Source organism: Physeter macrocephalus, chromosome 14, assembly GCF_002837175.3.
Source record: "Physeter macrocephalus isolate SW-GA chromosome 14, ASM283717v5, whole genome shotgun sequence".
NCBI lineage: Eukaryota > Metazoa > Chordata > Mammalia > Artiodactyla > Physeteridae > Physeter > Physeter macrocephalus.
The window spans coordinates 81,377,651-81,390,197 of NC_041227.1; the positions used below are offsets into that span (position 1 = coordinate 81,377,651).

Here is a 12,547-nt window from a genome sequence, read left to right on the forward strand (position 1 = left end):
GATGAAGAGTTGCCCCCGCTTGCTGCAACTAGAGAAGGCCCTCGCACAGAAACTAAGACCCAACACAGCAAAAATAAATAAATTAATTAATAAACCCCTACCCCCAACATTTTTTTAAAAAAAAAAAAAAAAAAAGAAGACTACGTTGGTCGGACGCCCAGATTGGCCGGTGGGGGGTCCCAGGCGTTGCTGGGAGGGAAAGGGGAGAGAGGCACTAGGGTCCCCTACCTGAGCCAGCCTGGGCGACTTCAGCACTGGAGACTGGGGGTGAGGCAGGCCCAGCAGGCTGGACCCAGAGACCCCGAGGGGAGGGGAGCTGTCCCGAGCCCGGCGTCTCCAGGGCCAGCGTCCCTGCCCCGCCGACCACAGCGCTTGTGCGCACAGCCTCCCGGCACCCGGCAGGCTTGGCGCGCCAGCAGGGCCTGGGCTGGGAGCTTTTAGGGAGGCAGCTTACACATGACCTGAGGGCCAAGAGTCATCGCGAAGTGCCCCCGGATGGAGCGGGACACCCCATGCCAGGTCCCCCGAGGCTCTGGGCCTCAGGTTTCAGCAACGTCCGGAGGAGACCGGGGCAAGGCCAAGAAAGCACTGACTAGTCAGATCAATGGAGGGGGCGCCGAGGAGGAGCTCAATGTCCCCCTCCCTCGGGAGGCCTCCCAGGTGGCAGGACCCCCTCATAGGGATGAGCCGAGTAATCAGTATTTATCAAGTGCTTACTACCTGCCAGGCACTAAGAGCTCAAGTAGCTCACGTAATCCCTTATTATGACTTTCTGGATGAGGAAACTGAAGCTCAGAAAGGTTGAGTCACTCACCCAGGGTCACACAGCCTTTCAGGAGTGAGCTCCTGGTCTGGGGCGGGTAGGAGAGAACTCAACCCCCTCCTCCACCCCTATGGGGTCGCTGGGTAGTCCAACCACTTCCCCAGTTACCCCAGCCACAGCCTGGCCTCCTCCCTCTGCTTTAGCCCCCAGATCCACTCCCTTCCCGGGTCCTGCGTATTTTATCTCCTGAATGATCAAAGCTGTCCGCCCACTCCTCGCCCACAGACCCCTCCTGTCCAGGCCGTTGCTATCTACGCAGCAACAGGCTCCTGAGGGTTTCCCTGGGGTGAGCCTTGGCCCCTGTGGTCCAACCTCCACGTCACAGCTAATGGGAATGCTGGAAATCCCCCATCAGTCAGGAATCCGCAGAAGCCCACCGCTTTCAGGAAGCCCTTTTACATTCTCTGGCCCTGGGCTTCTCCTGTTAGGACCAGAAGCCACTTTCCACCCTGTGTGAGAGTTGGCCTTGCCTGGGCCCCATCTCGGGCCAACCTCAGAGGTCCAGAGAGGCTGGCGCAGTCCTGGCACAGTGGGGCACCCAGGAAATGCTCGCCGTGCAGACAAAGACGAGGGAATAAGCTGCTGAACGGAGGGATGGATGAGGAGACAGTTACACGTACAGGTGGGTGGTCAAGCGTGTGTGGGTGGATAAACAGGGCTGACGGACGGGGATGGATGGATAGAGGGTGACTAGAGGGAAGGTTCGTTTAGGTGGGTGAAAAATGGTTAGATGAGTTGGGCGAATGGATTAGTGAATGGATGGATGGATGGATGGATGGATGGATGGATGGATGGATGGACGGACGGACGGACGGATGGGTGAGTGAATGGACGGATGAGTGGATGGACGGATGGATGGCTGGACTGAGTGGATGGATGGACGGACGGACGGACGGGTGAGTGAATGGACAGATGAGTGGATGGACGGATGAGTGGATGGATGGATGGATGGATTGAGTGGATGGATGGATGGATGGACGGACGGACGGACGGGTGAGTGAATGGACGGATGAGTGGATGGACGGATGAGTGGATGGATGGGTGGATGGCTGGATGGATGGATTGAGTGGATGGATGGATGGGTGGGTGGACAGACAGATGAACAGACGGATGGGTGGGTGGGGGGCGGATGGATGGACGGACGGACGGACGGATGGGTGAGTGAATGGACGGATGAGTGGATGGACGGATGAGTGGATGGATGGATGGATGGATTGAGTGGATGGATGGATGGATGGACGGACGGACGGACGGATGGGTGAGTGAATGGACGGATGAGTGGATGGACGGATGAGTGGATGGATGGATGGATGGATTGAGTGGATGGATGGATGGATGGACGGACGGACGGACGGATGGGTGAGTGAATGGACGGATGAGTGGATGGACGGATGAGTGGATGGATGGATGGATGGATTGAGTGGATGGATGGATGGATGGACGGACGGACGGACGGATGGGTGAGTGAATGGACGGATGAGTGGATGGACGGATGGATGGCTGGACTGAGTGGATGGATGGACGGACGGACGGACGGGTGAGTGAATGGACGGATGAGTGGATGGACGGATGAGTGGATGGATGGATGGATGGATTGAGTGGATGGATGGATGGATGGACGGACGGACGGACGGATGGGTGAGTGAATGGACGGATGAGTGGATGGACGGATGAGTGGATGGATGGATGGATGGATTGAGTGGATGGATGGATGGATGGACGGACGGACGGACGGATGGGTGAGTGAATGGACGGATGAGTGGATGGACGGATGAGTGGATGGATGGATGGATGGATTGAGTGGATGGATGGATGGATGGACGGACGGACGGACGGATGGGTGAGTGAATGGACGGATGAGTGGATGGACGGATGAGTGGATGGATGGATGGATGGATTGAGTGGATGGATGGATGGATGGACGGACGGACGGACGGATGGGTGAGTGAATGGACGGATGAGTGGATGGACGGATGGATGGCTGGACTGAGTGGATGGATGGACGGACGGACGGACGGGTGAGTGAATGGACGGATGAGTGGATGGACGGATGAGTGGATGGATGGATGGATGGATTGAGTGGATGGATGGATGGATGGACGGACGGACGGACGGATGGGTGAGTGAATGGACGGATGAGTGGATGGACGGATGAGTGGATGGATGGATGGATGGATTGAGTGGATGGATGGATGGATGGACGGACGGACGGACGGATGGGTGAGTGAATGGACGGATGAGTGGATGGACGGATGAGTGGATGGATGGGTGGATGGCTGGATGGATGGATTGAGTGGATGGATGGATGGATGGACGGACGGACGGACGGATGGGTGAGTGAATGGACGGATGAGTGGATGGACGGATGAGTGGATGGATGGGTGGATGGCTGGATGGATGGATTGCTGGACTGAGTGGATGGATGGACGGACGGACGGACGGGTGAGTGAATGGACGGATGAGTGGATGGACGGATGAGTGGATGGATGGATGGATGGATTGAGTGGATGGATGGATGGATGGACGGACGGACGGACGGGTGAGTGAATGGACGGATGAGTGGATGGACGGATGAGTGGATGGATGGGTGGATGGCTGGATGGATGGATTGAGTGGATGGATGGATGGGTGGGTGGACAGACAGATGAACAGACGGATGGGTGGGTGGGTGGCTGCATGGCTGGGGGAATGAATGGATGGAAAGACGGCTGGCTGGGCTGGGAGGGTGGGTGGACAGTTAGATGGATGGGGGGGATGTGTGGAGCTAATGGATGCATAATGGGTGGATGAGAGGTCAGACGGGCGGGTGGATGGGTGAGTGGCTGGGTGGAGGCACAGAGGAGCGTCCGGCCGGCCGGACGACTGCGTGGACAGGTGCCTACCCGTGACCTTAATCTTACCTCTGGAATCCTATCTTCTAAGTAACGGTGCTCAGCAGGCAAGTGACTGTCTTCAAGGCTGCACCAGCGGCGGCTGCCATTTCCCAGGCACCAGCTGGAGAGGACTCAGCGGCTGGAAGACCCTAAGGTTAACAGAGCACAGTTACCAGTCTCCTCGGGGGAGCTCAACAGTCATAAACCTCCACACAGACCCCCATTTCTGCTTGCTTTGCCCAAGACCCCAGGGGAGGTAGAGGGGGCCTCCAGCCCACCCCAAGGCCCCAAGGCTTCACAGCCCGTGAGCCTGTCCATAACGCCCCTTCAGAACCAGAGAAGGGCAGGGCAAGGCGGCCCCCGGAGAAAATGCCCGCCGGTAGCTACTGGGTGCCCACTGCACGCCAGACACTTGGTAGCTGCTTCACGGACGTCAAGTCCGGTGAGCCTCCCGACAGCCCCAGGAAGCTGGACCCGCCGCTGCTCCCGTTCCAGAGGCGCGGGCGCCACGGGCACGCGCCCCGGGCCCCAGAGGCCCTCGGGGCCCAGGCCGCGCGCCTGGCCGCCCGCAGAGCCTTCCCCGCGGCCCGCACGGGCCCCGCCGCGGGCGGGCGGCCCCCCGCCTTCCCCGGCAGCGCGCTGCGGGGTCGGGGCAGCGAGCAGCGGGAAGCGGCCCGGGGCCTCGGAGGTGAGCCAGCCCGGGGCGCCCCGCCGCCTCGGCCCTCCCGGCCACGGCGGCCACGCAGGTCACCCTCTCGCAGCCCGCGCCGGCAGGGGTCCACAGGGGCACTGGGCTTTCCGGCTGGGATTCGGGGAACGGCTGTCAGTCAGCCCACATCACAAGCCCCCCGGGGCAGCGCCAGCCACGGCGGGTTTAGAAGCACACAGACCTGGGTTCCAGTCGCAGCTGCGCCCCTCACGCGCTGTGTGACCGTGGGGGCGTCACCGCCCGGCTCAGGGGCTCTGCTCGCTCTGGCGGTGGTGGCTTGGCTGGTCCCTCTCCACTCCAGGCTCCCACCTCAAGACGCCCAGACCTCAGCCCCTGCTGCCCCGCCCGCATGGCTCCTGGAGCAGCGGCCAGCGGCCCTGCCGTCGGCCCCTCCCAGCCGTTTCCTTCTAAAGCCGACGGAGGCGCCATCCCAGACCCCCGTCACGCAGCTGGACTCCCCACGGCGAGGACCCGTTCCCGGGCCACTGACCTCTTGTCCTCCCCTGGAGTGGACATCCACTGCGCCCGGCCCTGCGTGCTGGGCTCTCGGCTTCGGTCATTCCGACCTTCGCAGCCCACCCTGAGGGACAGACGGGGAGCCCGAGGCTGAGGGAGGTGAGGTCACTCGTGCCGGGCCACCGAGCGCTGGAACTCTGAGCAGAGGAGGTGTCACGGGGCCGTGGGGAGGGGCGGGGGCGGTAGGCAGGTCGAGCGCCCGCCCTCCCCGCTTCCCGCGGTCACTCAGCCCGCCTGCCCCAAGCCCTCTCAGCCTCTGACTCCCCGCTTCCTGGAAGGGGCTTTCTCCTACGAGGGAAGCGAAACCAGCTCCGTTCTGCACAGGAGGAAATGGAGGCTCGGGTCAGAGAAGGGCCTTGCCCGAGGCCACGAAGCCACGGGGTGAGTGGCAGCTTGGAGACAAGAGCCCGGGACGTGACACCCCGTCCAGCACTGCCCCGCCCCTGCAGCGGCCGCGGCCCACGAGACGTGACCCCAAATCTCTGAAGTTCACCAAACACTTTCCTGGGTGGGGGTCACAGTCCTGGACGGGGGAGGCCGGAGCAGGCGCAGGGTCTGCAGGTGACAGGGGTGACCGGGTGTGACGGTGAGACTGAGTCCCTCAGCCTCCCGGCAGGGGAGGGGAGCCCCCTGCTCCTCCCCCAGGGCCGTCCTGTCGGCCAGGGGCCTCCCCATGGATGTGCCTGGGAAATTCAGCTTGGTGGGGAGGTGTGCGCTGAGCACAGGCCCGGTACCACGTGGCTCCGTCACCACCATCACAGCCTCCCCTGGAGCGGCGGGGCCCAGGGTCCAGTGAGCTCCCAGCCCTGCATTCGAGGCCTGATCGCTCCCCAGCTGCCAGTGGGAACTTCCCTGGGCCTCAGGCTTCTCATCTGCAAAATGGGTAGGTCCCAGCTGCCTGGGGAGGCTGTGAAGAAGGTAGACCGGGGCCCTGCCCCAGCGTCCCGCGCGCAGCAGACACACGGTGAGCACCAGCCCTCCCAGTGTTCTCTGAGGGCTCTTCCTGCTCTGACAACCCTCGGGCTGCCCGACACGATGGGAAGCTGGGGCGTCCCGGACCCTCCCGTGCGGCCCGGTGTGATGCTCTCGGGACGCACCCAACAGGCAACGAGGCAGGAGAGCCTGAGCTCTGCGGGCGCAGGGGCCTGGCTGCCCCGCTCCTCTGCGCCAGCGGTGTCATCGCTGGCAGGGGTGCCCAGTAAACGCTGGCCGCAGCAGCCACCGTCACCACGGCCCCTCAGGCCCCTCAGATTCCATGGCCTGGAGACAGGTTGCACGCACTGACCACAAGGACAGGCTGCACCAAGCGGCCGGGAGGGACAGGTGTCCACTCTCTGAGCCCCGAGGTGAAGCCAGGGCAGGAAGTTCTGGCCCCCACGGCGGATGACAGGTCATGCCAGGCACCAGGGAATGTTTCCGAGGGTATTTTTATCTTGAGAACATCCTTCCCTGGGGGGTAGGGGCAGGAGAGAGACAGGGTGTCCTTGGCCCCAGGCCCCTGGAAGCAGCAGAGGACACAGACCCCTGGTGCCCTTTGCTAGAGTGGCCATTACAGACACTGCCCCATCCCTGGGCTTCCTTGGGTCCCAGGAGCCAGTGGGACCTGGAGGGTCTTGGGGTTTTCCTGGGGCTCTCAGCTCCGCTCAAACTCACTGTGTGACCTAGGGCAGGCCCCTGTCCCTCTCTGGGCCTCCCTCCGGCAGGCAAACTTTCCTGAGGGCGCCAGGGACTTGGCGATGGACCGGTGGTGCCCGCCTGCAAGGGGCGGGCCCACCGAGCAGGAAGGCAGCGAGTTCAGCGGCAAACAGCAGGCAGGGCCGGTGCCGCGGTCAGAGCCCGTGGAGCCCAGGGGAGGGTCTGGCCCGGTCGGGGGCAGGGCCTCCCTGGGGAGAGCCCCGCTGAGACCGACCACAGCGCAGCGCAGCGCACTCAGGGTCGCCCAGGTCGGGGTGCACGCCGGCTCTGCTCTCCGCACGCGGGGCCTCGGGCGAGCCCCGCCCAACTCTGAGCCTCCCTGTCCCTCTCTGCAAACGAGGGGGCTGGCCCTTCCGGTCCCAACATTCAGGATCCTAAGGATTTGGGGCTGAGGCGGGTATAGAGAGACAGGCAGGGGCACCCCTTGTCACCCTCAGAGCAGCGCGGGCCGAGGTGTGCTGAGTGCCTGTGTGCACGGGCATTGCACCGAAGCCTGCAGAAACGGAGGCTCGGAGGGGCCCTGTGAGTCATTTTAATGAGCTCGGACTTGACCCCAAGGGCATTGGGGTGCCAGAGAAAGTATAAATTCTGAGGCAATACGGCTTGCGTTCAAATCTCGTCTCTGTCCCTTCCTGGGTGACCCCGGGCAAGTCATAGAACCTCTCTGAGCCCAGTTTTCTCACCTGTGAGATGGGATTAATAATGTTATCTGTCTGTGGGTTCATGATGGGGTTTCATCAAGTTAGTACAAGGAGCTGGAAACTTCCTGGTCCCCCACGCCCTCCCCTCATCACATCTCTGAGCCCCTGACTCACCCTGAAGAGGGGCCACAGGTCCCTGGAGGGCCTCGACTGGACCCTACCTCCAAGCAGGAAGGAGAGACCCGATGGACAGGATGGGAGGGACCCAGTGAGCAAAGGCACCATGGTGTCTATTTTTCTTACAGCTGTAATTTTTCAAGCTTCAACTTAATTCAAGCCTCAGACATTTTCTAACTGTGCAGAGGAGAGCATGGACCTGAGATAGTGACAAGAAACAGCCTGGGACAAGAAAGACCATGAAAGAAAAGGCTGGAAAATTTGCCAACGTAAAAGTAGTTATGATATTGCTTATCAAAACCCATTATAAGCAAAATAAAAGGTAAATGATACATGTTTGTTATAAAAAGGATTGATGTACTTAATATATAAAGGGTTCTTACAAATCAACAAGAGAAAAGGACACAGGAGGAATGACCGTGTGATCCTGCGATCCTCAGTGGGTGACGTCTCAGGAATGTCCACACCTAGAGCCTCAGCATGAGCTGGCCCCTCACCACGGAATGCCCCTCTCTGCCTTTCATCTTTCAAGCTCAAAGGACGCCTCCTCTACGAAGCCTTCCAAGATTTCCCTGGAGCTCCGGCTGCTCCTTGCCAGGTGCCCACAACATCTTTCCTGGACCCCTAGAACCAAATGCCTAGCTTCTGCTGAGTGCCTGGCATTGCATCTGAGAATGTTCCAGGTGAGATGGCCCAAGCGTCTCTGACCAAGGAGGAAGTAAGTCACGGAAAAGAGCACTGTGTCCACAGTCACCAGGCTGTGAGCCACGGCTCCGAGCCCAGCATCCAGGGGTCCTGCCTCTGTCCCTCTGCATCCAGCCACCTCCTTCCTAAGGAGCCCTCCCGGCCAGGGGCTGCCTTAGCTTCACAGCAGGCTGGGCCCAGCATGAGGCCTTCCAGGCAAAGGTCGGGCAGAACACAGCCTGACACCCGGCCGCTTGCTGGGGGAGCTCAGGGACAGTTGTTTTCTCAGCTTCCCCTCCTCTTGCCCTCCTCACTGTGTAAGTCTGGCTTTATTTGGGGAACAGAAGATTCACTGGCAGGGCCCGACAGACCTCTGAGGGCTGGGGTTCACCCTGGCACGGGCTGGAGGCTGCGCTCTGAGATCAGGAGTCTGGGGAGACAGGGTGGGCTTCCGGATGACCCACCGCTCCACCCAGGGTCCCCTGGCCAGCTCGACTCCGGCAGCATTGCCGAGGCCTGGGGCCTCTGCCTGCTCACCGGACCCGCGCTCGGCATTCACGCGCTCAGCGGACACCTGCCGGGCCTCCACTATGTGCAGACACGGTGCTCAGGGCCGAGATCCACGTGGGACAAGGCAGACAAAAAACATGCTGGGGAGAAAAGAACCCGCGTCATTCCAGAGGCGCGGTGGGCGTAGAAGGACCTCTCCGAGGAGGTGACGCGTGACTCGAGGCCTCAGGAGGAGAGGATGTGGGAACAGTGTTCCGAGAAGTGGGAACAGCAAGGACAAAGGCCCTGAGGCTGGAATGTCGCTCCAAGCGTTCAAGGGATTAAGGGAGGGCAGTGGGGCTGGAGCCGAGTGTGCCAGAAGGGAGAGAAGGTGACGGGGGGAAGGGAGCGCTCAGGGGGAGAGCCGTCCCGCCTGGGACACACGGCCTGACGGCCGACGGGGACACTCGAGCCCCCCCTTTCTCACCTGCCAGCGGCAAACATCCCAGAAATGGCTTTCAGAGGAAACGCTTCCGCCTCCTGCCTTGCACGAGACCGAGGCTCGGCGTGGGAAAGCACCAAGCTGGGGGCCGCCTGACCTTCTGACCCGCCGCAGCCTCCCACGCTGGTGGCCTCAATGCCACACACGCTTTTCCAAGCCCACAGCTTGAACCGTACACGTGAACACTGTGACAGGTGCTACCTCAGCTCACACTGTGCTTCCTTCGGAAAGTCGCAACAGACTGGGGCTCAGAGAGGGTGAGCGCCATGCCCAGGGCCACACAGCTGGTCCACCCAGAGCTGGGCGGGAATCATCTGAACCCAGATTCAGGGCCACGGGAACAGAGGCCCGGGAACTGACCACACACGTCTGGCCCTGATGTCTCCAGGAGAAACCACAGTCTCTCCGAGGGGCTCAGGACCACCTCCTACAGGAAGCCTTCTGCCTGGCTGCCTCCTCCTCGTGGCTAACTGGTGCTGTGGGAAGGCAGGGGCTGCTGAGAGCCCAAGACTGGTGGGGCAGGGGCCTGGTGTCTGGATCCTATTAGGCCCTGCTGTGCTGTGTGACCTTGGCTTAAGCCACCAGCCCTCTCTGAGCCTGTGCCCAGGAAGAGGAGGTAGATTTGCGGGGGGATGGTTCCTGGTGCAGGGGGTGTGAGTAGCAGGTCTCTGCCTCGAGGGCAGGAAGGGTGGCCACTGGGAGCCCCAGGAAAAGCTTTCTCACACCTGGAGCTTTTCTTTAGCACCAACTGTGTGCGCCTCTCAACAATCCTATGAGACGCTGCCCGAAGAGGGAGCGACAGGGTCAGAGAGAGAATGCAGTGCCCCAAGGCCACAGGCCAGTCAGTGCCTGGGGCTGCGCCGTCCTCAGGCAGGGAGTCCTGGCGAGGTTGTGTGCGCCCAGTGGCCGGCCTGCATGGCCAGAAGCCGGGAGAATGGTGAGGCTGCTCCCGCCTTCACCTTCACGCCAGCACCACCAGCGGCAGGGGGCCCGTGGGACACCCCCACACCTGGTCCCGACCTCCGCCAGCTCCAGCTTGCCCTCCTCCACCTCTAAGGCACGTGTTGACATGACTAATGCCTGCCTCGGTTTCCACATCTGTAAAAGGGGCCCAGTTCTACTGCCTGCCTAGTACAGCTGTCCGTCTACGCACAGGGCGCAGAGCCGGGTCCAGCACACAAACGTGCTCGTGGGTGCACACATCCTGCGTGGACACACGGCCCGGGGTGTGGTTATTCCGGGAGCGTCGTGGTACGTACACACCTGGCCTCACTTTGTTGCCCCAGAGACAGGTTCTGAGTCAAGGATTTGGGGGCAGGTAGTCTACTTGGGAGGTGAACCCAGGGAGGTGACCAGGGAAGAGCAGCAACGGGAAGGGGGTGCCATGGGAGGTGGGGCTGCAGTGGCCTGGAGTCTGGGTGCTGTGTTTCATCCCACAGCTGTGCAGCCGCAGGCGGCACTCACACAGAGACCAGGGCACAGGGTACGCAGCTGGCAGCCCGCTGCTCACACCCGGCAGCGCAGGTCTGTGCGTCCCTGCTCCCCCGCGGGAACACGCGCGAAGGCACGTGGGCTGTGTCCTCACGAGAATGCATCTGTGCCTACGTCATGCCGAGGCTGGACACGTGGGGTGAGTCTCCGTGCGCCTGCTCTTGCACGTGTGTATGCGTATGCGCGAGCTGTGTGTGCGCACACGTGTGCGCAAGGTATGGCACAGGCCTGCACGCGTGTTCAGGCTGCGCGCGTGTGCACGCACCGGAGGCCCTCACCCAACCCTGGCCGCGGCCGTGTGGCGGTGGAGATGGTCTGGTCACCTTGGTAACTGGCTGAGCTGGGGCAGCCTTGCTTCAATAGAAGAAAAAAAAAAAAAAAAATCAAACCACTGAACACAAAGAGGAGAAGGAGCCGGAGGGCTGTGAGGGTGAGGCTCAGCCCCAGGCTCCGCTCACGGCTCCCACCGCAACCCGGCCCACCTGGCCCGACCCAGCGAGGGCTGCCACAGCCAGGACCCAGGCCCCAGGCCCCAGCGGGCGGACAGTGCCTGGTGTGGGGGGGTCCCTTCAGAGTCCCGGGGAGCCCACCCGGGATGGCAGCAGTCAGGGACTGGGTGGGTCCCCCACTCTGCAGACTCACCAAGCCCCGGAAGAGGGCACCCTAGACACCAGGCGCCTTGCAGACCAGGGGACGCTGGGCCGAGCCGCACACAGTCACCCTCTCCGGACAGTTAACGCACTAACTGCATGCGCTGCCTCGTGGCCAGTGCATTAGCCCAGATCGTGTGATGATTTATTCACGAGCTCCTATCCCCTTCCCATCCCCGCGGCCAGCTCGCCAGCCTCGCCGCCTCTGCTGGGTGGGGAGGGAGGGCCCGGCCAGACGCTTCCCTATCTCGCTTGCAAACACTGCACGCTATTTATATCTCATCAGACAGCGTGCACGGGGATGAAACCGCTGGTGCCCCGCGCCCCGCGAGCAGCCAGGAGCGGAGACCCCGACGCGGGCTGCATCAGGCGGAAGTGCGAGGTGCTCACACACTTGCCTGAGAGCCTGGGCCGGGCCTGCGCTCACATCTACAGGGGCTTTGCCCTACCTGCCTCCCTGTGCCCTGAGAAAGCCCCGTAAGGAAGAGTCTGCTGTTGTCCCCATCCGACAGATAAGGAAACTGAGGTTTGGAGAGCCGAAGTGACTCACCCAAGGCCACACGGCCTGTAGGATGCGGAGCGGGGGCTAAACGCAGCCAAGCCGCCCCAAAGCCTGGGCCTCTACCGCACAGCATTTGACCTCCCTAACTGAGTCCCAGAGCAGCCCCGTGAGGTGGGCATCGTTATGATTCCTGTTTTACCCAAGAGGAAACTGAGGCTCAGAGAGGTGAAGTGACTTGCCCAGGGTCACACAGCCAGGGACGGAAGCCAGATGTGTGACCCTGACTGATAACGTGCCCCAATCCGTGCCCTGCGCGACCCCCCCGACGCGTGCAGGGAACAGCCCCAGGGGGATGAGAAGGGCTCAGGGCAGTCAGTCCCCACTGCTGCCTGAAGCAGAAGCCACGTGGGGCCCCTTCACGTTGTGAGGCGGCCCTGCCTCGACGCCCAGCCCACCTTCCAGACACCAGTGGAGGGCAGCTTGCCTGGTTCTGGTACCTCCAAGGACCCAGCTACCAGCACAGGGACGAGTGGGAAGGGCCCTCGCATCCTACAGTGCTGACCTCTGGCCACCACCCTCACGGAGAAGGTGCCCCTCGCCTGGCCACATCAGCATTAGAGCAGGGAACTCCGGAAACCCCTGCCCACCTCCACCCCCTGGGCATGCCCTGGCCCTGGCTTCTCCCGAGACCCTGGGAACGGAGCCAGCTAGAGCCGCGGAGGGCAGTGCGGCCGCCCCCCAGCTCCTCAGCATTCTCATCCACAAGACAGGCGCCAGCAGGCCCTCTGAGGGTGG

The 12,547-nt window shown here is 62.1% G+C and overlaps 1 protein-coding gene across 3 annotated transcripts in view; it reads right to left on the bottom strand.

Moving 5' to 3' along the window:
• LOC102992807 (ATP-sensitive inward rectifier potassium channel 12) overlaps positions 1-11,317 on the bottom strand; it is a 17,751-nt gene extending 6,434 nt beyond the window's left edge. The window contains exons 1-2 of one of the 3 annotated variants that reach the window (XM_028499951.2): positions 11,243-11,317; positions 3,724-3,845 (exon numbers count right to left, since the gene is read on the bottom strand). The gene's annotated coding sequence lies outside the window, so the exon portion shown is untranslated. Of the gene's footprint in view, positions 1-3,723; positions 3,846-4,586; positions 4,867-4,895; positions 4,985-11,242 lie in introns of those variants that run through there. The other 2 variants (XM_028499949.2, XM_028499950.2) reach the window with 2 other exon arrangements.
• Positions 11,318-12,547: the final 1,230 nt, after the last annotated feature.